The 22,472-nt window shown below is 28.5% G+C and overlaps 1 protein-coding gene across 3 annotated transcripts in view; it reads right to left on the minus strand.

The window, feature by feature from the left end:
- Positions 1-22,472, minus strand: part of LOC142331348 (odorant receptor 2a-like) — a 45,071-nt gene that overhangs the window by 12,711 nt on the left and 9,888 nt on the right. For all 3 annotated transcript variants that reach the window (XM_075377183.1, XM_075377185.1, XM_075377184.1), the window contains 2 exons: positions 21,801-21,928; positions 3,695-3,764 (listed from right to left, as the gene is read on the minus strand). The gene's annotated coding sequence lies outside the window, so the exon portion shown is untranslated. The remainder of the gene's footprint in view (positions 1-3,694; positions 3,765-21,800; positions 21,929-22,472) is intronic.

The following is a 22,472-nucleotide window of genomic DNA, read 5'->3' on the forward strand; positions in this document are numbered from 1 at the left end:
TTACATATGCATATTGTTGTTTATCAAATTTTAGACCCAAAATAAATAATGAATGGCTTAGGGTAAAAAGAAAGTTTTATTAGCTTTTAACTCCTAGGTACTTGTAGTTCTTAGAAATAAAAATTTTTAATTTCTGTAATATACATATTTAAAAAAAAAAAAATTAATTTATGATATTTAAAAAAAATTATATTCAATTTTAATTTATAAAAAAATGTATATATATTTAATTGTGTTTGAGTATAATATGTAGTTTGATATAAACACTTAAAAAGTAAATTACAATTGAAGGTGTGTGGCTTGCCATGAAAGCACTATTGTAAGATATGAAAAAATAAGGTAAGTGTCATCTTATTTAATTTATAATTTCTGTATTTAGGGGATCAAGTTGGATTATATTATATATACAATATATATTAGTACAGAGGGATATGGGTCTTGAAAAGATTGACTTTAGAAAAAAATAATATATATATATATATATATATATATATATATATGTATATATATGTTTTATTTCTAATTATTTTTTTTTTTACTTATTTCATGTAAATGTATTTTATTATTCACTTACCTGCAGATTACATTATGTTGTATTATTAAGTACTTAATGTATAATCTTAGTTTGTTGTCGTAAATTTTAGAGTCAAAAAATTCTGAATCAAAACACAATTTTCTTTCTCTACGTTCAGTATCATAATTCTCATTAATATTACATTTAAGGCTGTTAAAATTATTAATTTCACAATATTCATCAATTTCTTTTAATGAAATGCAGTATAATTTTAAATCAATAATAATTGTTTGCACTGCAGCACTAAATGCACCGAGTATAATACAAGCATAACTTGCTAATACAACTAAATCCATTGATAATAGAGAATATATTGTAATTAATAAAATTGGTGAATTATTAAATGTTTCGGGGATCCAAAATTCAATCGGTAATGGAAAATTTTGTAAATTAATTCTGTAATTACTTTGATCATTTTCTACTAAATAAGTATAAAGAAAAATAAAAACCGGTGCACAAATTAAAAAAATAACAATCAATAACACTAAATAAATTGTATTTTTTAGATAAAATATTTGTGATATTTTATTATTTATTATTACATTTATTTTTTCATTAGATAATTTAATAATTAAATTGTCATCAGTTTCTTCTTTATAAAAATCTTTATTAATTATCTTTAATAATGACCACATATTATGCGGTACAAATATAATTTCCAAAGAAAATAGTAAACATGTTAAAGTAACATCTAAATCTTTCATCGCTGTAAATCGTTTTATTATATTAATATTCCAATTTTTGTAAATTTTCATTATTGTTCCAAAAGACATTATTACAGAAATAATGGAACATATTTTTGTTCTGAATGAGTGTTTTTCATCTTTATGGCCAAGAAAGTGTAACAAACGTTGTACAGTATTAGTTTCCATCATAAATTTACAGTATTTTCTTTAAAAACCTGAAATATTAGAAAATAACACCAATAAATTTCCATATGATCCAGTTCAATGTATAAATTACTGGTCACATATTTAGGTTTTTTTTAGAATCTTCAGAAGTTGTAAAGTAATAATTTTTTTATATTTTCAATATTAATTTGAAGAAAAGTTGTTGTACCAATTAATTGCTATATGAATTGTTGAATTATAATTAAAATATTGTACTCCAATAAAGTATTGCCAACTTCGTTAAATTAATGAATATTTTGCAGAATGTTCATTACATCCAAACATGATAAAATTTCTAAACAAATGTACAATATGAAATTCCTTTAGTGAATTTATTAGAGATTAAGAAATACAATATTAATGGCTCGCTCACAAAATTAGCTTCTATGTATGTTTAGCTTCTAAGCCCTAATTTTGTTTTTTTTAAAAACTGACTTTTCATAGTTTTATTTTAAAATAATATATTTCAATTTATCTTTCAGCTATTATAACCAAATGGATCATAGAGATGCTAATCAGTTTTTTTTTTTTTTTTTAAATAATGGTGTAAAATGCCAGTCCCTATGATGAGAAGAATGAAGTTGTCATTTGCGGGCTGAATATCATATAAATGTCTGAGGACTTGGCATGCTCATATGGAACAGTATATTCAGTTCAATAAACAAGGCAGTTGAAAATCATTTTATATTTTTCCTTAATAATGCTGATGTGAGAACAATTATGCTACTACCAGTATAAAACCAGTTGGTATGTAACTTTTAAGAATAAAATAATCTTATACCAGCTTACTAAAAGAGTAACATTTTTTCTGTTTCACTGACCCGAATGTACTGTTGCAAAATATTGTACCTTACCCATCAAAACACCTATGTTATAGAACACACAGGTGTTCTACAACCACAAAACCACAAGGACAGATTATTTAGTGAAAGTCATTTACTCTCAAAAAAAGAAACTCTGATTGGTGTATCTTGTACTTTAGGTACATGTGGGCCTCAGTTTCAAAGTAGACTGAAATGACAATGCAAAATAACAAATTAATACTATTTATTTTGTAAAATATGTACTCCTTATATTCATTAGTAGAAAAAGCATATTATTCTTTTCTCTAGCCAACCATAGGAGAGTCTATATATTATTATGCAAAAAAAGGCACTGGACTACCTTACATAGTAAAATGAAATGTAAAAAAACAAATCTTACTGATCCTACTTGATTGCATTGAATATTAGTTCTTTATTCAATAAGTAAAGCATTAATTAAAGATATAGAATATCTATTCTGTACCTTAACATGTTTATTCTATAACATAATATACTTTTAAGGATAGTCAATAGCCAGATAAATAGTAATTAAGGCAAATTTTTAATTAAAAATTTCTTAAAATTATATCATGGTAAATAAATTAAATACTATTCACTTCATAATAAGATGGTAAACCTGATTGATCTGCAAAATTTAGAACTCTCAGGGAATAGTATCCTGAATTTTAAGTGTTCCACAAGAATGTTTAATAAATTAGTTTTTGTTTATCTCAAAGGTTAAACATTGCCTTGTACAGTTTTCCTACATGCTCTTGGTATTCATTAATAGCTTATGACCACATTTGATAAATATTTAAAGTTTAATAAAGAGTAGTTATAATTTAAAACAATTCATAATTAGGATAAATATAATTACACATTACATCTTAAAAAACATACTTTTTTTTGCTTATAAATCAATTGGCGTGTGTGTGTGTGTGTGTGTGTGTGTGTGTGTGTGTGTGTGTGTGTGCATGTATGTGTGTATATATATATATATAACTTTTTGAAACTTCAAATAATTCATCAACGTAATTCATATGCCAGTTAAATTCAAAAAACAACTTAACTACCAAATACAGCACAGAAAAACCTAAAAAAAAACTAATACCAGTATTAATTTTGGTATTAGTATTTTTTCTAAAAAAAACTAATATAGTATATATATATATATATATATACACATACATGCACATGCCACATGCATGTGTGTCTAGGAAGTGGAGAATTCTTAGCTTAGTATATTTCACCTCACTATGCTGTTACCTAAAAGTACATAACTTTTGGTTGTACTTGTTGATTATTATAATGAAATGTAGAATTTTACAAAAAGAAGGTAATCAGAAATTGAATTAACTTTTTTTTTAACTTTGATGATAATACTTGTAAGGATCAAATCAGTATTTGTTCTTGTACTTTATACTTACTATAAAATGATGAAGTAATAATGCTTTACTAAAACTGCATGTTAATGTTCTTAGAAGACCTGATGAAATACTGTAATACAAGTAAAATATTTCAGTTATATTCAGAAACTAAAATAGCTTAAGAACTATAGTTTTTTATACCATGAAGAAAGTGGCATACTCAAACACGCAATACACTATTTTATTTAAGCAAATATAAAACTATTGTAACATGTACTACTTCATTGTTTGGATAAAAATACTAGTCCACAAATAGTTTATTCTGTGACTTCAAGTCTTTTCTAAAAATAGAATGATGAAAATAAATGTCAACAGAAAAATAATATTGTGTATTGAAAAAGATCGCTATGCCTCAAGACACAAATAAATTCAAGAAAAAAAATCAGTGATAAATTTTTCATTTTTATTTCTAAGGAACAGTTCATTAGTAAATATCAAACACTCAAGATTTTTTTTCCAGGGAGGAAAACATGATTTCTAATCAACTAAAATTAAGAAATGAAATTTCTTTAACTCACAATACATAAAGAGAGATATTATCTCTAAAAATTTGTTTAAAATTTTCAAACAATCAACCACATATTGATAATTTTTTCTGTGCTTTGTTCTTTTGATAATATTTTAAAAATAGAATGGACTTTTATCAGGTAAAGTTATAAAGATATTTTACCTTTGTTTGCAGCTTTCACTTCATTTTTTGTCCAACCACTGAATTTGATCATCCCTTGGAACCAGACAACTACTTTAATTGAATTAGTATAAATTTTTGTCTGAATTAAAGAACAGAATCCTCAAGGTACAGTTCTATTGCTTTTATTTATCTATATGCATTGTATTTACATTCAAGTGCCAAAGTAATTCTGGGTGAGGTCTTGCTGTTGGAAATTCTTGGAAAGGAGTTTTTTCTTCTTTTTTGGGGGAATAAAAGGAAGATCCTTTTTAGTCTGAAATGACTTCTCTCTTACTTTTTTCACAAATCTCACACTAGATTATTCCAACTAGTTCCAATATATTGACAATTCTTTCCTTAAAAATACAATAAATTCTAATAATATTAATAGACTAGACAATGGCAACAGTCAAGCTGATCTTAATTTAAACATCTAACTATGATTCCTCTTCTTTGAAACATTTTAATTACATTAATTTTAAGATTTCTCATACAAACATTCAATATCTAAGAAATAAAACTGAGGAAGTTGAAATATTTCTTTGTAACAAGTTACCAAATTTTGCAAGTCTTTCAGAATAATGGTTACCATCAACACAGACACCATTTTTTAATTAAATGATTTAAAGCGTGCTGACGCTTTTTATAGAATTGTACATAAAAATGGGGAATATTAAATTTTTGTTGACTACCTTTTAATAAAATTGAAACTTAACACACTATATACACGAAAGAAAGAAGTTTTTAAAGTTGAGTAATTCAATGCCCTAATCTAAATTTGAATGATGGTAATTTATAGAGCTCCATCTGGTTCTTTTGAAACCTTTCACATAAACTATTTGAAACTCTTTTAAGATTTCCCAACAAATTCAGTGTCATAGCATGGTGGAAATTTAATATTAACTTTTCAGACAATTATAGTCTTGTGACAAATAAACTCAGTTTGAGTTAGCAGGAATACATACTTCTACTGCCCTGTCAATTAGAATTACAAATATCACTATGACTTTTATTGACAATATATTTACAAATTTATCTAAAGATCAATTTTTTTTTGCAGGTCAAGTGTGGTCCTTCAGATCAGAACTGAAAAACTACAATAAAATCATTTATTATTGAAAACAAAAGATAAGATAATAATTACTTTACTTATCTTACAGGAGCAATTAATAATGATTCAATTAAAAACTTGAAAACATTAGTGCTAAAATTAGCTTTGATGAAAAATTTAACAATTTTCTTAATGTTTCTCAGAAGGCCTTCTTTCTAGTTTGCCCTTTAATAAAAAAGAAACAGGTTAAACATAAAAGGAAAAATTCATGGATTATAAAAGGAGTTATAAAATCTCCATGAAATGTCTAATTATAATTTGTCTGATAACTTCCAAAATTATACAAAATGATGCGTTTTTTTTATATGAATAATAATGTTAAAATTATTCCTAATACTAAAAAATTGTGTTAAATTAATTTAACATCTAATTAAAACAATAGATGTAAAATTATGTGGTAGTTATCAAAGAAAAAGTGAATTTAGAAATAAAACAAGGCAAGTGCCTTCATAAAAATTACAAAACTTTCATTATCTATCCCTTATTCTTATTGCAGAGGAATTTCATAAATCCTTTTTCTGTATTTCAAAAAACAATATTGATCCATTTCAAGCAAAAACTAAAGCCATTCACAATGATTGCTTTTATTGATGAATAAGTTTTTTATTTCTCGTTGACACCTTGAAAGTAAAAACATGTATTTAAATAAAAAGATAAATATTTAGTAGGTAATAATGAAACTCCTCCCAGATTTAAGAGAAGTTGTAGATGCTATTTATTGTTGTCCTTTCAAATTTAATTAATGACTTTTTAACAATGGAGTATTTCCCAGCTGCCTTAAGACTTCTGTTGTTATTCCTCTCCTTAAGAAATGATCATCATTTAATTTACAAAATTGTAGGCTAATTCTGATATTTACCAAACTTTCTAAAATATTTGGAAAGTTATGAAAAATAGACTTTTAACATTTCTTGAAAAGCATAACCTATTACCAATAGTGGAAAATTTATATTTGTTTAGTCTCAGTCAAATAAAGTATGCCTATTGTTGATGCAAACATCCATTTGATTGTTCTAAATACAAAACATTTAAATATTCAAAATTGGAAAGGCTGCCTTTGAGAAAAAGTGTAACAAAATTCTTTCTAATAAAGGTGACTTTTTTCAAATAACTCTTGTCACCGATTTGATAAAGAGGTTGTTAAATAAAACACGTCCAGTAAGGTTTTCTGAATACAAAACATTTATGTCAAAGAAAAATGGTTCCGCAATACTTAATTTATTAAAAATTTAATGTTGTAATATTTGAACCCTCACCTGATTTCAACAATCTGTTGTATTACGGGATATTACTTCTCAATGTCAACTAAAGACATATGGTTATGACAAAAAAGATGTTAGTCAGCCTCCTACAGATTAATGCAGTCAGACATTGACTTGTGAATACTCTATCTCTGTTGAACTTTGGTTTTAGTTCTGAATTAAAATCAGCTTGAAAATCTTAATTCTGTATTTAATAACAAATATTATTCAAAATTTTCAAGATGCAATGATGATCAAGATTTTAAAACTAAAGAAAGCAAACAGCAACAACACGCATCAAAAAAGAGTTGCAGCTGAAAGAAAAGTTTAAATGAAACTTAAAGTATTACTTTAAATCTGAAAACAGTATGGTAATAATGGTTGATATTATTTAATTACTGTCCTATCAGCTGGTTCAAATGAGAAAAATACACCTTTGACTAATGGACAATGTATCAAGCAAAGGGGTCAAGGGTACTGATTATTAGTTAGGAAGTCAAAATTAAAATTTTCTGACCAATTCTGTGGCCAATCAGCCAATTACTGTGTCTAGCAGCTATAAAACAGCTAGATAGAGCACCATCAATATAGGAGGAACCCAGGTGACATCATAGGAAGAAGAGAAAGATGGATGAAATGCTTAACCCACAGGAACTCAGTCACTTTACTATTGAAGTGATTTTTTGCCCCTTCTAGCTACCAAAAACAATCCTTTTGATAATACAAAAGATGGAAGCCAACCAATAATAATTCCTTAAATATGAAACACAATAGTGATTTTCCTAGTTATTCAATGTGAATCTGAACCCAATCCAAGTATGAACCTTGAACTAGTAGTACCATACATCAGTATGGTAGGTGGACAGGACATACTTCATACATAAAAATGAAATAATGTATTTACAGTTTGTTTTGTGAGTGATAGCATAGGATGTTAGTAAATATGCAAATATGGAATAAGATCCACAGTTTAAGTTACTTTGATAATTTATTTACGCTTGATATAACATAAAATATAAAGTATGCAGTATAAAGTATAAAGGTATAACATAAGTATAAGTTTAATACTACGTTTACACACATCTGTGCGGAGCCGCTGTCGTTAGTCGACTGGCATAATGAGAGGGAGCGTCTCCCCACCACTTAATACAAAAGACTAATATTACATTAAAAATTACATTATTACATTTATTAAATTACATTTTATTTTATTAATTACATTTTGGCATTCAAAATGTTAACATAGGAGTTGTGTGAATTCTTAGTTATCTTGAACCAGTAACATATATTACACTTCAGTAACCAATCAAAAATCTACTTCAGTAAAACAAAACTTTTTTTTGATCTTGTCTTAACTATGCGTAGTTTTAGTTCTATATTTAGCTATACGATCATGGATGGTGACATTAATTCATGATTATTTTTATTTCTAAGAATCATTACCATATGTCCAACATACACAATTAATGACACTATGAAAATCAAACATGAAACAAAACAAACATTTAAACAATACATACACCATGAATCATTTCATAAATCTTAACTCATTTGATTTCAATAGAATTTAATTTTTCAGCAAAAAATACCAAAAAAAAATTACAGAATATTATGATCATGATGTTAACAGTAATGTAAAAAATTAGTAATTAAAAAACCATTGATTTACCGTATTTTCAAAATACGTAGTATATATAATATATGTAGTGTAATATTATAATTACATTATAATATTACACTATTTCCAACTTTTTTCCATAAATAATTTTTACTAGACTCACTAAATTAACAAATTACCTAACACAAAACATATTTAATTTCTTTCAAAGTTACACATTTCTTCAACTCAACTCAGTATATCCTCCTCTTCATCACCACTGTCATCCATTGGACTGTCAGAACTAAAATCAGTTTCATGTAATTTTGAAATAAAACTCTCGGAAATTTTGTGTAACATCAGTTCCAGTTTTAAATAATTTGGCTCTCAATTTTCCATAGTTTTGGAAACTGTTTTGCAGAAGTTTACATTTATTTCTCTAAATTTTTCTTTCCCGCTTCTAATTGTGTCTTCAAAGTTGAGTGTTACATTTTTTGGGCAACATAATAACTAACACATGGTCAGACATTCTCAGTAGCATTTAAGCTGGGATGATAAGGTGATAATCTGACAACAATATGTTATTTTTCAGCAGGAATCGATTTTGTACATTTATCAGCATACACAGTTCAGGTTAGAACATTTCATGTGAAAATGGTTTCTTGTTTTTAATGAGCTGGCTGATCATGCTCGTTTTTTTAAATTAGAGGCTGATTATTTGAACATTGTGATAAGTTGCATCGTCCATTACTATTAAAGATCTTGGTAGGAATTACGACATACCCCATTTTTGAGATATATTTTTGAAATATTTTCTTATATTTTGTGATGCTACACAAGTGTACAACAAGCATTGGGAGGTAAAAAATTCTAACATATTCTCTACTAGAAAATTTATGAAACATTTGAATGAAAAATTTTGAAAGTAACGGACATTAAAATTTATTTAAATTACCGTTTCAAAAAAAAAAATCTTTGAAGTGTACTGTTTAAAATAAGTTTAGTCACCCAAATTCACAGATTAACTGATTTTATTTCTTGATAGTTGTGTTATTTTTTTGTCTGCTGCTATTTTATCAGTGAGGAGTTTGTTATTGAACACTATGATGATATTACATTTTTTTTACTAAATTGTCATCTTCAGGTATATATGCTTAAATATTTAAAAAAACATTTTCTAAGAATTAGTTAAAACCTATTCCCACTGATATAATATGTAACCAACTCACTGGGTTGGTCTAGTGGTAAAGTGAACTCATCATCGCAAACAAGCTGTTTTCAAAGTTGAGAGTTCTAAGGTTCAAATCCTAGTAAAGGCAATCACTTTTATACAAATTTGTATACTAGATCACAGATAACAGTGCTCTTTGATGGTTGGGTTTCAATTAACCACACTTCTGAAGAATGGTCGACCTGAGATTGTACAAGACTACACTTTACTACATTCAAACATATCAACCTCAATCATCCTCTGAAGTAATAATTTATGGTGGTTCTAGAGACTAAACAAAAAAAATGTATAGGTAAGGTAATACATATGTCAATATATAATGTTATTCAAAGAATTTCAAACAATTTTTAAAAAATAGTAATTTTGGAAATACTGGTAATAATGGAATCGGTCAATAGTTTTTACAATTGAAATGCATACCTTTTTAATAGACAGGAATATAAAATCTTGAGACAACCTCTATTTTTCAAATATCATTAATTAAATTCATAAGAGGGGTATTAATAGTACCCGTCAAATGAATACTTCATTTTATAATATAACATAAAATATAAGTTTTTACTTATTAGGATACCTTAGCTTTTTACAATTCAGCAAGAACTGTAAAAAAAAAATATTTAAATAAAATATCACAGAGAAATGTTCAAGGACCGATTAAAAAATAGATAAATAAAAATGTATAACTAGTAGAGCACTTTGAATGCTAATAGTTTTCATTATATATAAAGGAATTAATTAAAATTAAATTCTCTTTGGTAGTGTTACGTTTTCACCCCCTCTTGCCATCAGGTGCTGAAACCTAGTGGTGGCTAGGGTGCCCACAGCAAACTATGGTCATCAGACCATCACACCACTCTATGTCACAAGCTGCTCCCTCAAGCACTGTACGTAGTGTCATATACCAGTCTGCACTCCTACCTGACCCAAGGTAGTCGTGTCCAGATGGACTCTCTCAATTGTTATTCGGATGAACATTACTTTAAGTTTTATTTAGCTTATGTTTGCTATCTTTAGTGATAAGTTCTTAAGTTACAAGTGTTATGTTACAAAATTATTTTAAACCGCCAAGACAGCATACAATTAAACAATCCTTCAGTAATCAACAAGGTATTCCCTTCATTCATCACTTATGAACACATACAGTCCACCCTTGCTCTAAAATTTACCGCAATGCTGTTAACCAAATGTGTCCCGACAACGTTCCAACAGGTAGAAATATGATTTAGGAATTTCATCCTAATTGGCTACCCATCAAGATATTTTTGCAAAACTTGGAGATGCTAGGTGTGTTAAATTATGACATATCATTGAAATGCTCTCAATGAGGGCTTACTGCAATTAAGAAAAAGTAAAAAATACTTATTTTTATTGGTTCCAGTTACAGCCGAATAAAATTTTAATTAATGAAATATTTGGTTCTATAAGGGGAAGGCACCTAGGTTCGAATCAGTCTTCATTTTCTACTTTTTTTTTTCATGTTAAATATATTAATTTATTAATAAAATTTATTAACCTCTGATTGTAAAAAAAATGTATTCAACAAATAATAATTCAATAAAATAAAAAAATAAAAATATATTAATAAAATAAAATTTGATGTACTTTTCATTTTAACAAAATGTGTATATGTAATATAATAGGCGTACAAGGAAGTCATGTGCTGTCCACATAAGATTTTTTAATTAAGTATTTCGAGCTGATTTCTTTCAGTTTACAAATATCAGCTGATAATAGCAGAGGAAGTTAATTTTTATTTTGAAAATAATTACAGTTGATATAATTTGTCGTTTCATTGTTTATTATTAGTTATTGTTTATTACCAATATTACAGCTTTGCTATTGTTTGCATTGTGAATTGAAAATGCAATAAAATTGATCATGCATCACGTTTTATTATTAACACGATTTTTCCATCGTTCCAAATTTGAATGCTTAAAACTCGATAACGAAGGTATTAACAGAAAAACAGCGTTCACCACTGTTTTTCTTGTAAAATTTTTAACCGAAATCATATATCACACGTCAACCTTACTATTTAAAAAATTAAGTTTGATTCAATATGGCGGAAAAAATTAAAACCCCATCATAATGCAGATTTTTTTAACCGGGTTCCAAAGACCTCTCAGGCATGCAGTATAAAACTGTTTCCATATTTAAATATTACTCTGTATATAACACTTATAACTGCATTTCAAATGCTTTTTCAATCTTGTACAGGAACTGTAATATTGATCTGAAAATGTGTGCGTGCGCGTGCACACGCTTTTTTCAAAGTATAATAAATTTACACATTTTTTTTTTAAGAAGGATTCGGAGATTATATTTCTTTTTCGCTTCCTTCGCCCCAAATTAGCGATTATACTAGCTGCAGGGCATGCCTATGGCACGCCTTCCGCATCTAGACCTTGCAAACGGGTTGCCCTGGCGGGTGGCGTCTCGAAATTGGATTATTAGGTGTCCAAAATTGATTATCTCTTGTGTAAAAATATTTTTTTTGAATGATAAATATTGATATAATGAAAGTTAGATAAGAAATTTAATTCTAGAAATTGATACTAACGAATCGGGATTTTTCGCCAGTGATCGGTACATTTAAGCGCCTACTTTTTGGTTATAGTACATTACTTTATGAACAAACACAATCGCATAAATAAATAAAAAATATGTTTAAAACACCACTCTTAAATTAAACGCACAAAAATATAAAAAATAATTTTAGGACGGTATTTCAGAATGGATTTGACAAGCTTTGACGGTGATATTTAACATTGTGTGAAAGTCATAGCTTCAAATTAAATATTTGATGTTTTTGCCTATTTTTTCTTATGCGTGTTTGAACCCCAGTCTTTAGGCGATTCATCACGCATAAGAAAAAATTGTCAAAAACATCAAATTTTGAATTTGACTATGACTTTCATATAATGTTATATATCACGTCAAAGCTTGTCAAATCCATTCTGAGATCCCTTCCTAAAATTATTTTTTATATTTTAGTGCGTTTAATTTAACAGTGGTGTTTTAGAATATTTTTTATTTCCCACTTTTCAGTCTCGTTTATAGTTTACAGATTCGCTAGCGCACAGGTTTGAGCGTATTTAGCGAAAGATCGGATCGGTACGTTTTACGGTGGGTGAATGCAATCAAAACATACGGCTAAACGAATTAATTTCCGGATAACCAAGATCCGATCGATCAAGTGTGTACCAGATTCGTTAAACAGTTAGCGCTCGACCAACCGATACTTACGCCGTTTGAATCGTAAAAATCGGACGAGCGGTTGCCGAGATATTACGGTGGCACCCCATCGCACCCCCTCCCCAATTTCCGAACGGCGACCCGGGGGCGCTTGAAAATATTATCATCTGTTGGAAACACTGGGAACGGATTGGGGTATCGTCAAGGGGGGTTGAGAAAATTTTTCAGAGCGCTAGGACCGACCGTTTTCGAGATATTTGAGATTTTCTCCCAAAAATTCGGATCCTGTTAAAAAGTACTAAATTTTTCCCAAACTTCAATACATACATTAATATAACAAGTACATACCTGACCACCAAGAGACATGTACTAACAAATCGGGATTTTTCATAAAAAATGAAATATATATTAGTATACTTCGACCATCTTGTGACGTTTTACAAATACATATATCGTATGTGATTGTGTGTGTGTGTGTGTGTGTGTGAATTAAATTTTTTTCTCTAATTATTATAGTCCCACTGTTAGTATGTGACGGCATACCTACCATACAATATTTATACTCGTGTATATATATTTGAATGTCTGTGTGTGTGTGAATAAAAATTTAGATGTACCTCGAGGATGTTTCTGGTCGTCGTGGCGTTTACAACGGGGGGCGCGACCCGCCATTCCAGGACCCCAATGGGGCTCGTGCACCAGGAGGCGGCGTGTGCGCATGTGTTCGCGTGCGAGCGTTGACGAAGTGGCACCGAGATGTTTAGCGTTCGACTGCAGAATCGACCGACCGTCGCAGACGTACCCGAGGATGACCCTGGTCGTCGTGGCGTTTGCACCGGGAGGCGACGAATGCGAAATTTTTTTAAAGATTCCTACCAGAGTGCGCGATGACTGCGGGAGCGTTGCGCGAACACCATCATCCATTTTGTAAATAAAAAAAAACCGTTGCATTTTACGCGCAAAAACTACCACACCCAAATAAATGCATTTATGTGTTAAACACTCTCCTCACCATTCGCGAATGTAATTCGACAACAATCTGACATCGGATTAAAAATAATGAGGATGGACAACTGAATATAAAAATAGGAAAAGATTATGGAAGTAGAAGAATTCGGTTATTTGGAAAGTAGAATTACTAAAGATGGGCGAAGCAGGAGCGATATAAAATGCCGAATAGCACAGGCGAAACGAGCTTTCAGTCAGAAATGACAGTTAGTCATTTTAGAATCTGTTGTTAGTAAAAGGCTGGAGGTCAAAGTGCATCAGAAATGTAAAAGGCCTCTAGTCATTGTCTATGATAGGCAGTGACCTCACTGCCGAATGCGGGTGCAGTGAGAAGGGTATGTTTTTATTAGAGGCTTACTAAATTTGTAAATGTGTTTCTTGATTTATAAGTAAATCAAGACGACTTTAACTAAATTGAATTCTAGGACAAAACTGTCGTTGTTGCAATCAACACTTGTTTTGTTAGCACGAGGATAGTATTTTCGGCGTTTAAAGACACAATCAAAAATAATTTGAGTGCATCGTCTAATTGAAGTTAGATATAGGGAGAATTTTTGTGTGAAACCTTCGGTGTTAGCAACAACCGGACCTAATATATCCCGTTTAATAAAAAATATTATCTGGAAATTAATTTACAACAAAATTTATTTTATATTTAACAATTTTCACGGATACAAATTAATACCTTATTCTGTTTTAGAGAACATAATATTACCAAATATTTTTTGTTAACTGAAAAAAAAAAATATCGGTGAAAAAACAAAAGTCATTTCTGTAAATTACTATTAAAAAAAAAAAACTTCTGTTAATTTTGGACTACATCGGCAATAATGATGACGTAATTTATTTTTATAAAATAATATTTTAATACAGGTAAAGGCAAAAAAAAAATGGTTTTGAAATTAGTTCCTTCTTTTTATTTTAAATTTGGATTAATATTTTACAGTGATTATTTATTTAAAACTACTAAGAAGTTATGTCAGGAGGGATTCATTAGAACGAATAAACTGTAATACCATTGACCAATCAGAAACACAAAAGTAATTAACTTGTTTTTCAATGCTTTTCTCTATTCTGTATAGTTAGTTGTTTGTCTATTGTTTTAACTGTGTACGGATTTAGATACGTCATGAGGGAGCGCTTGAGTCTCTAGCGACTACACAACTCAGATATGATTGACCAATCAGAAACGCAGAACTGTAGTTGTTTTTCAATCTTGTACGTCATACGCAGTAAAAGACCGTCGTATCCTTTTAGTTGCGTCGTATACGTGGAAGTGTGTACATGTTACATTAGTGTGGAACTTTGAACAATCTTCTAGAACATTAACCACACAATTTAGGACATTATTTTAAGTGAGGGACATTTATTTTATTGTATGCAACATAGATTTATTTTTTTAATATATCGGTTTTAAATTAACCATTTCTTTCTTAATTTATAGTTTAATGAAAATAAAAATTTAACGTGGTTTTCTGAAGCACGTTGTTACAATTTATTTGTTGAACTGTTTTACTGTAATTTTGTTTTTTAATAATTTTTTAAAATTTAATATCTATTATAGATAAATAATAATCTTACATTTTACAAAATTTGTTTTATTCAACAAAAAAAACAGGGGTGATGTAATCTTTTTTTGAAATGGATAAATCAACTGGCAAAATTTTTATATTAATTACTGATGAATTTTATGTAGGAATTAAAATGAATTTTATTCAACAAAATGCTATAAAATGTATTAATATTTTCAATAATTTTATAGGAATTGCCTAATTTTTATATTACATCTGGATACATTATTTGTATAAATAGAAAATGTAATTTATCTGTACTGAATAGACATGCTTTACCTTGCGCTTCACTACCTTTGTCTACTTTAAATAAGTATAAATACTTTAGTATAATGAATATATCCCAGGAACTAACAAAATTTTACAGTTTGATGTATCAAACACTTTAATTATTATTGCTGAAACAGAAAATATTTTTTAGAAACTGTATTAAGAGAATAGTTGTATTTTGAATTAGGAAAAAACAATGTGCAGTTTTATATCATATTTAAAATATACTTATTCCTTTTTAGTTTTTTCAGATCATAATAGTTGTGTTATCTCCACACTAGAACAATCAGAATTTTCTTTCATACAAAATCATTGAACTAAATCTTATTGGACATCCACACATTTTCACACATACGTTGTTTAATTTCTTTTTCTGTAATTCTCTAGAAAATTCTAGAAATAAAAGCCAATTATCACTTCTACAAATATTTTCCATTATTGAAGATATATTCTTCATTTATTTCTCAAGAATTTATAATAATAAGAAATTAACTTTTATTTATTAAAGTTAATTTATAATTTATTTTTGTTTCCTATGTTTCTAAATTTTTCCTGGACGTCAGTTGTAGTTAACTGCATTCATTTCTGGGTCTCTCAATTGTAACCCGATAAAGAAATCTTTTGTAAAGCTGTTTTTATTGTGTAATCGACCGATCCTTTTTTTATATTATTTTTGCATATATTTATTTTAATTTTTTTAGTTCACTAATAAATACCAACAGAATATTCTAATAAAAATAAAACTTGTTCCAATCCATTTTTAATATTTTCATTTGATCCATTACCATGTTTAGTGAATTTCCAACCGGCACACAAATTTCTGAATACTGTAATACAATCAAAAACGTTTTATCATATTTTTTAATTATTTTCAAGCGGGTGCAAATTTTTTATTTTTCTGATTATACAGGAGACTAGGTAGAAAAAAAATAAGGCCATAATTTTTTTAATTACTCATTTTTCTTCTAAATAATTTTAGTTTACGCTTTAATATATTACCTAATTAATATAAAAGTTAAAAAGTTAATATAAAAGTTAATATAAAAGTTAAAAAGTTAAAAGTTAGGTTAGATACTTTGGTGGTTAAGGTACAGATGTCCTATATCTCCCTTGTCACTACATTTATATCAGAAAGTTGGGCAATTATTTCAAATAATTTCTTCATTGAAATCATTTACAATTTTTTACTGTTTTTTTCTTTTCAGTTACAATTATTTTACTGAATTTATTTAATTATGTATAGCTGTTAGTAAAACTTCATACAGGAAGAAAAATACAATCCCAGTTTATATTCATGCCTTTAAGCAAGTAGTCAAATGACCATATACTGTAAAGGTTCCATTTATTTTCATAATAACAAGTAGTACACTGTAATTTTGTTCTTTATGTGAATTCTCGGTTTTTTAATGTAATGTAAATAATACATTTTTTCAAAAATATTAATAAGCATTATTTTCCTAACCTTTTAATTAAATATTTAACTTTAACCTCTTTGGAGAGAAATAAATGTTTTTACTATGTATATTTCATATACAATTATGTTTATTTGGTTTTGTTGGCTATTATACAGTAATTTTAATAATATACATAAAATAAAGGTAGCTTGTAATTGCATGTACTTGTTATGTAGCTAATAATTTCATGAATTTTTATGTAGCTTGTAATCACATGTTCTTTTTATGTAGCTTAGAAATATAACTGTTTTATCATAAAAACTTGTTTTACTAACATTAACTTACTAACATTAATTATACTAATTTAAGTTCAGTTGATGGGTATTTTATGTATATCATTCATTCTGCTGTATATGAGTTGAATATCTAAATTTAAATGTAATATAAATCGATTTTCAAGTATTAAATTAGAACTGTGTCTTCAAAGAGGTTAAATTATAATATAATTGATTTTAAGGAAGAAGGTATATATAAACCACTTAACAGGCTGTTTATACAATTTCTGCAGTTTTCTGTAAATTTATTATTTTTACTATAATTTTATTTTAAAAATAAGCAGAATTTTGTGATTTGCTAATTCATAGTATTCAATAGTATTTGATCTGTTTATGTAAAACAGCCTCACATCTTACTTTCTTTGTGGATTTGCTTTTATTTTATAATTACACTAAATAATTTCTTAAATAAATAACCATATTTAACAACAAAAATAATTCTAAAATGTCCCTTTGATTATCTACATATAAATAAATTTATGAATATAACACATCATCAGATTGTTTAGTTTTCATTTAAAAAGATCTATCTCACTCTAACCATCTGTTACATAAATCTATTTTTGACACTATCAAACAGTATTTGAAAGTATACTGGTCTTCTACAGAGAACCATCAAGGAACTATTACAGTATATCCATCAGGAATCATTTTAGTTCTATTATAAGGCCCATCACTATTACCATTGATAATTTTTACAGGAATGTTAAACCTAAAAATACACTACATTAAACCTTTCATATGAGCAAATTATATACATAAAACAAAGCCCTGGTTTTAGTCTTCTAGAGTACATGCCATATCTTGCCTGGTGGTTATCCACTGAAATTATTAGTTTATTTTTCTATAAATGTATGTTTTTTATAAACCATTTTCCAAAACCATGTAAAACTGAAATTGAGCACATTCTCTTTTTAGAATTTGCAATTTAATCGGTACTTGTCACCTGATATTAATCATTTTGCACCTCACACTGTTCACATATAGAATTAAATTGTAATTATATTTCATATTGTTGATGAAAAAAGACCTGCTTACGAATTACTAAATAATAAGATTTAATTTTTTTCTATAATCCTACACATAAAGGTAACTTCAATATTACATTTAGTATTTGCATTAATAAATACCCCCTTTTTCACTTGGATTGTCATCAATCTCAACTTTTTTCCAATTGCTATTTATTAGTAACTTTACCTTTTTTTCAATAATATAGATTATAGACGTTTGTTTTTTTAATTCCAATTGGGATTGGCCATATTATGCTGTGAAAATGCATTCTTAAGAGAATCTTAAAGGGGGTAATTAAGAGGTCTGGATGGTAATGCACACATCTGCACAAGTGCAAAAGGGAAAAAAAGAAATATGGAAAATACAAGTAAATTCATTATGATTAAAAACTCTCTGAGTAACTGATTTCTTTGAAAAATCTTCTACTTTTAATATTGAAAATAATAGAAAAATCCCGTAAGTTATATTTCATCAAATCAATAACATTTTTCTGTTGAAATTATAAAACAACAAGCTTCTGGTTAATTCATATATTTCCCTAGTTCAATTTTCTAATTCGGGTTCATTTTTAGAAATACAGTTTCAAATTATGTAATTGTAAAAATACACATATTACAGGTAGCAAAATTGCAGATATACTTTGGCACAGTTTGGGTGTATTATTTTACATTGTTACTCAACAACTAGCAAATCTGATATGCTCTGACAAATCAGGGTGTATTATTTTAGATTGTTACTCAACAGCTAGCAAATCTGATATGCTCCGACAAATCAGGGTGTATTATTTTAGATTGTTACTCAACAGCTAGCAAATCTGATATCCTCTGACAAATCAGGGTGTATTATTTTAGATTGTTACTCAACAGCTAGCAAATCTGATATGCTCTGACAAATCAGGGTGTATTATTTTAGATTGTTACTCAACAACTAGCAAATCTGATATGCTCTGGAAATCAGGGTGTATTATTTTAGATTGTTACTAAACAGCTAGCAAATCTGATATGCTCTGACAAATCAGGGTATATTATTTTAGATTGTTACACAACAGCTAGCAAATCTGATAAACTCTGACAAATCAGGGTGTATTATTTTAGATTGTTACTCAACAGCTAGCAAATCTGATATGCTCTAACAAATCAGGGTGTATTATTTTAGATTGTTACTCAACAGCTAGCAAATCTGATATGCTCTGACAAATCAGGGTGTATTATTTTAGATTGTTACTCAACAACTAGCAAATCTGATATGCTCTGGAAATCAGGGTGTATTATTTTAGATTGTTACTAAACAGCTAGCAAATCTGATATGCTCTGACAAATCAGGGTGTATTATTTTAGATTGTTACACAACAGCTAGCAAATCTGATAAACTCTGACAAATCAGGGTGTATTATTTTAGATTGTTACTCAACAGCTAGCAAATCTGATATGCTCTGACAAATCAGGGTGTATTATTTTAGATTGTTACTCAACAGCTAGCAAATCTGATATGCTCTGACAAATCAGGGTGTATTATTTTAGATTGTTACTCAACAGCTAGCAAATCTGATATGCTCTGACAAATCAGGGTGTATTATTTTAGATTGTTACTCAACAGCTAGCAAATCTGATATGCTCTGACAAATCAGGGTATATTATTTTATATTGTTACTCAACAGCTAGCAAATCTGATATGCTCTGACAAATCAGAGTTTATTATTTTAGATTGTTATTCAACAGCTAGCAAGTCTGATATGCTCTGACAAATAAGGGTGTATTATTTTAGATTGTTACTCAACAGCTAGCAAATCTGATATGCTCTGACAAATCAGGGTGTATTATTTTAGATTGTTACTCAACAGCTAGCAAATCTGATATGCTCTGACAAATCAGGGTGTATTATTTTAGATTGTTACTCAACAGCTAGCAAATCTGATATGCTCTGACAAATCAGGGTGTATTATTTTAGATTGCTACTCAACAGCTAGCAAATATGATATGTTCTGACAGTTCAGCGTGTACCGTTTTAAATTTTTGATCAACACAGCAAATCTGATATGCTCTAACACAGTTGAGGGTGTAACCTTTTTAATTTTTGATCAACGCATAGCAAATCTGATTAGCTCTGAAGCAGTGCAGGGTGTATAATATTTCTCCTTTTTCCTTAACGTGTAGGAGATTCGATGTGCTCTTGCATAGTTCAGGGTGTATTATTCACATCTTAGCTTAGCAGGTACCAAATATGATACACAGTTACTATTAATTATAATTCTTGATTACAAATTGACATTGTAAATATCTATGTTGTATGCAATGAATAGTTCTCGCGATTGCCGGTTATCTAAAACATTCGTACCGCGTCAACCGCGTCGCGACCGTATTTCATCATCCCGATATCGTTCATCGGGTTTCGGATGCGGGGGGGGGGGTGCTATATAAATATGTTAATGTTAGAAATAGTTTGGTCATAATATTTATAGTTATTGTATGTTTGTTATGTTTCTTTGTCTTTTCAGCTCATCACTTCACTACCCATGGCTGAAGTCCTCCTCATAAATCAATTTACATAACGTAAAAATTACTTTTGTAGTTTAAATTGCTCAATAAAACTTAATTTGAAATATTAATGAGTAGGTTTTTAAAACTACTATTTTTATAAATTATTTTAATTTTATTCATTTCATTGACAAAATTAATCATTTAAATAAGTTCAAGAAATTAAAAAAATAAGTAAAGATATAGAGGCAATTTCTTAATTAACTGTAGGCTTTTAAATCTGGTTCACGTAGGATATAAAATATATTTATTTATATATATATATATATATATATTTTTTTTTATATTTATTATATTACATAAGCTTTTTCTTAATTTTTTTTTGGTAGGTGTTAATCAAATTGAAGGTTAGAGCATATTTATATCTAATTACAGTTTTAAAAATTTTCTTTTTTCTTTTATTTGAAATATTTTAAATTTTGAATACCCCTTTGCTTTCCCCAATCAGCATTCAGCCAAAAGAAGATGCTTCAAAGAAGATGCATGCTTACATGTTAAGTTTAATTTTTTCAAACCAGGGTCAGCTGTACTAAGAGGTGCCATAATAAATTATTTCATTTTATTCATTAGTTTTTTTATTAAAAAAATTAACTCACTTGCAAAATTGACAATTTTTTTGTGGTAAAATCCTAAGTAGAATAATTATTTGAAAAATTCATCTAGCATAACAGTAATCCAAATTTCTTCAAAATTTAATCATTTATATATGTAATATATTTGCCTTGCATATTAAAAAGGCATGAACTGACCTTGGTTTTTAGTGTTAATTATTTTATTTTTTACATATTTTGAAACTGTGGGGGAAATAAGTGATTGGTGTAAATAAAGTGTGAAATTGAAGTGCGATCAAGATCAAAGTGTGAAATTAACTTTATCTTCCTCACTACAAAAATTTACAAACTATAAATAAAAATGAGACTTGAAATAATACAGATTACCAGGTTATATTCAACATCTCATCAACTTTTCACTTCATCCTGCGTCCTATATCTTCAGAGTACCAGATCGATTGATTCTTTCAGCTGCTCGATGGATTTGATCCTTGGATTAGCCGTGGTGATGAAAGCTGTGTAACCAAATGGTAAAATATTAAGGTACTACTAATTCTTTACTACATCATATATATTTCACAATAATACTAGTATTTATTAAAAGACTCCATCCATTTATGTAATGTTTAGCTTCAGCTAGAGCGACCAAGTAATGGAGCTACTCACTCTGTGGCTTCAACCAGCCACTATCACTTACCTTGTACCGGGGACCAGGGTCAGGGCTTTACCTCACCCGGTCTTGTCTAGTGGTTAACTCATCATTGCAAGTCAAATGATTTCAAAGTCGAGAGTTCTAAGGTTCAAATCCTAGTAAAGACTTTTAAATGGATTTGAATACTAGATTGTAGATATCAGTGTTCTTTCAAGGTAGGGTTTCAATTAACCACACATTTCAGGAATGGTCGACCTGAGACTAAACTAAACTACACTTAATTTGCATTCATACATATCATCATCCTCTGAAGTAATATCTTATGGTGGTTCTAGAGGCTAAACAGAAAAAGAGAGGGTCAGGGCAATGTTTTAGACCCCAGTTTACATCATCGATAGGTAACTTTC

This window comes from Lycorma delicatula, chromosome 10, assembly GCF_047948215.1.
Source record: "Lycorma delicatula isolate Av1 chromosome 10, ASM4794821v1, whole genome shotgun sequence".
Taxonomy (NCBI): domain Eukaryota; kingdom Metazoa; phylum Arthropoda; class Insecta; order Hemiptera; family Fulgoridae; genus Lycorma; species Lycorma delicatula.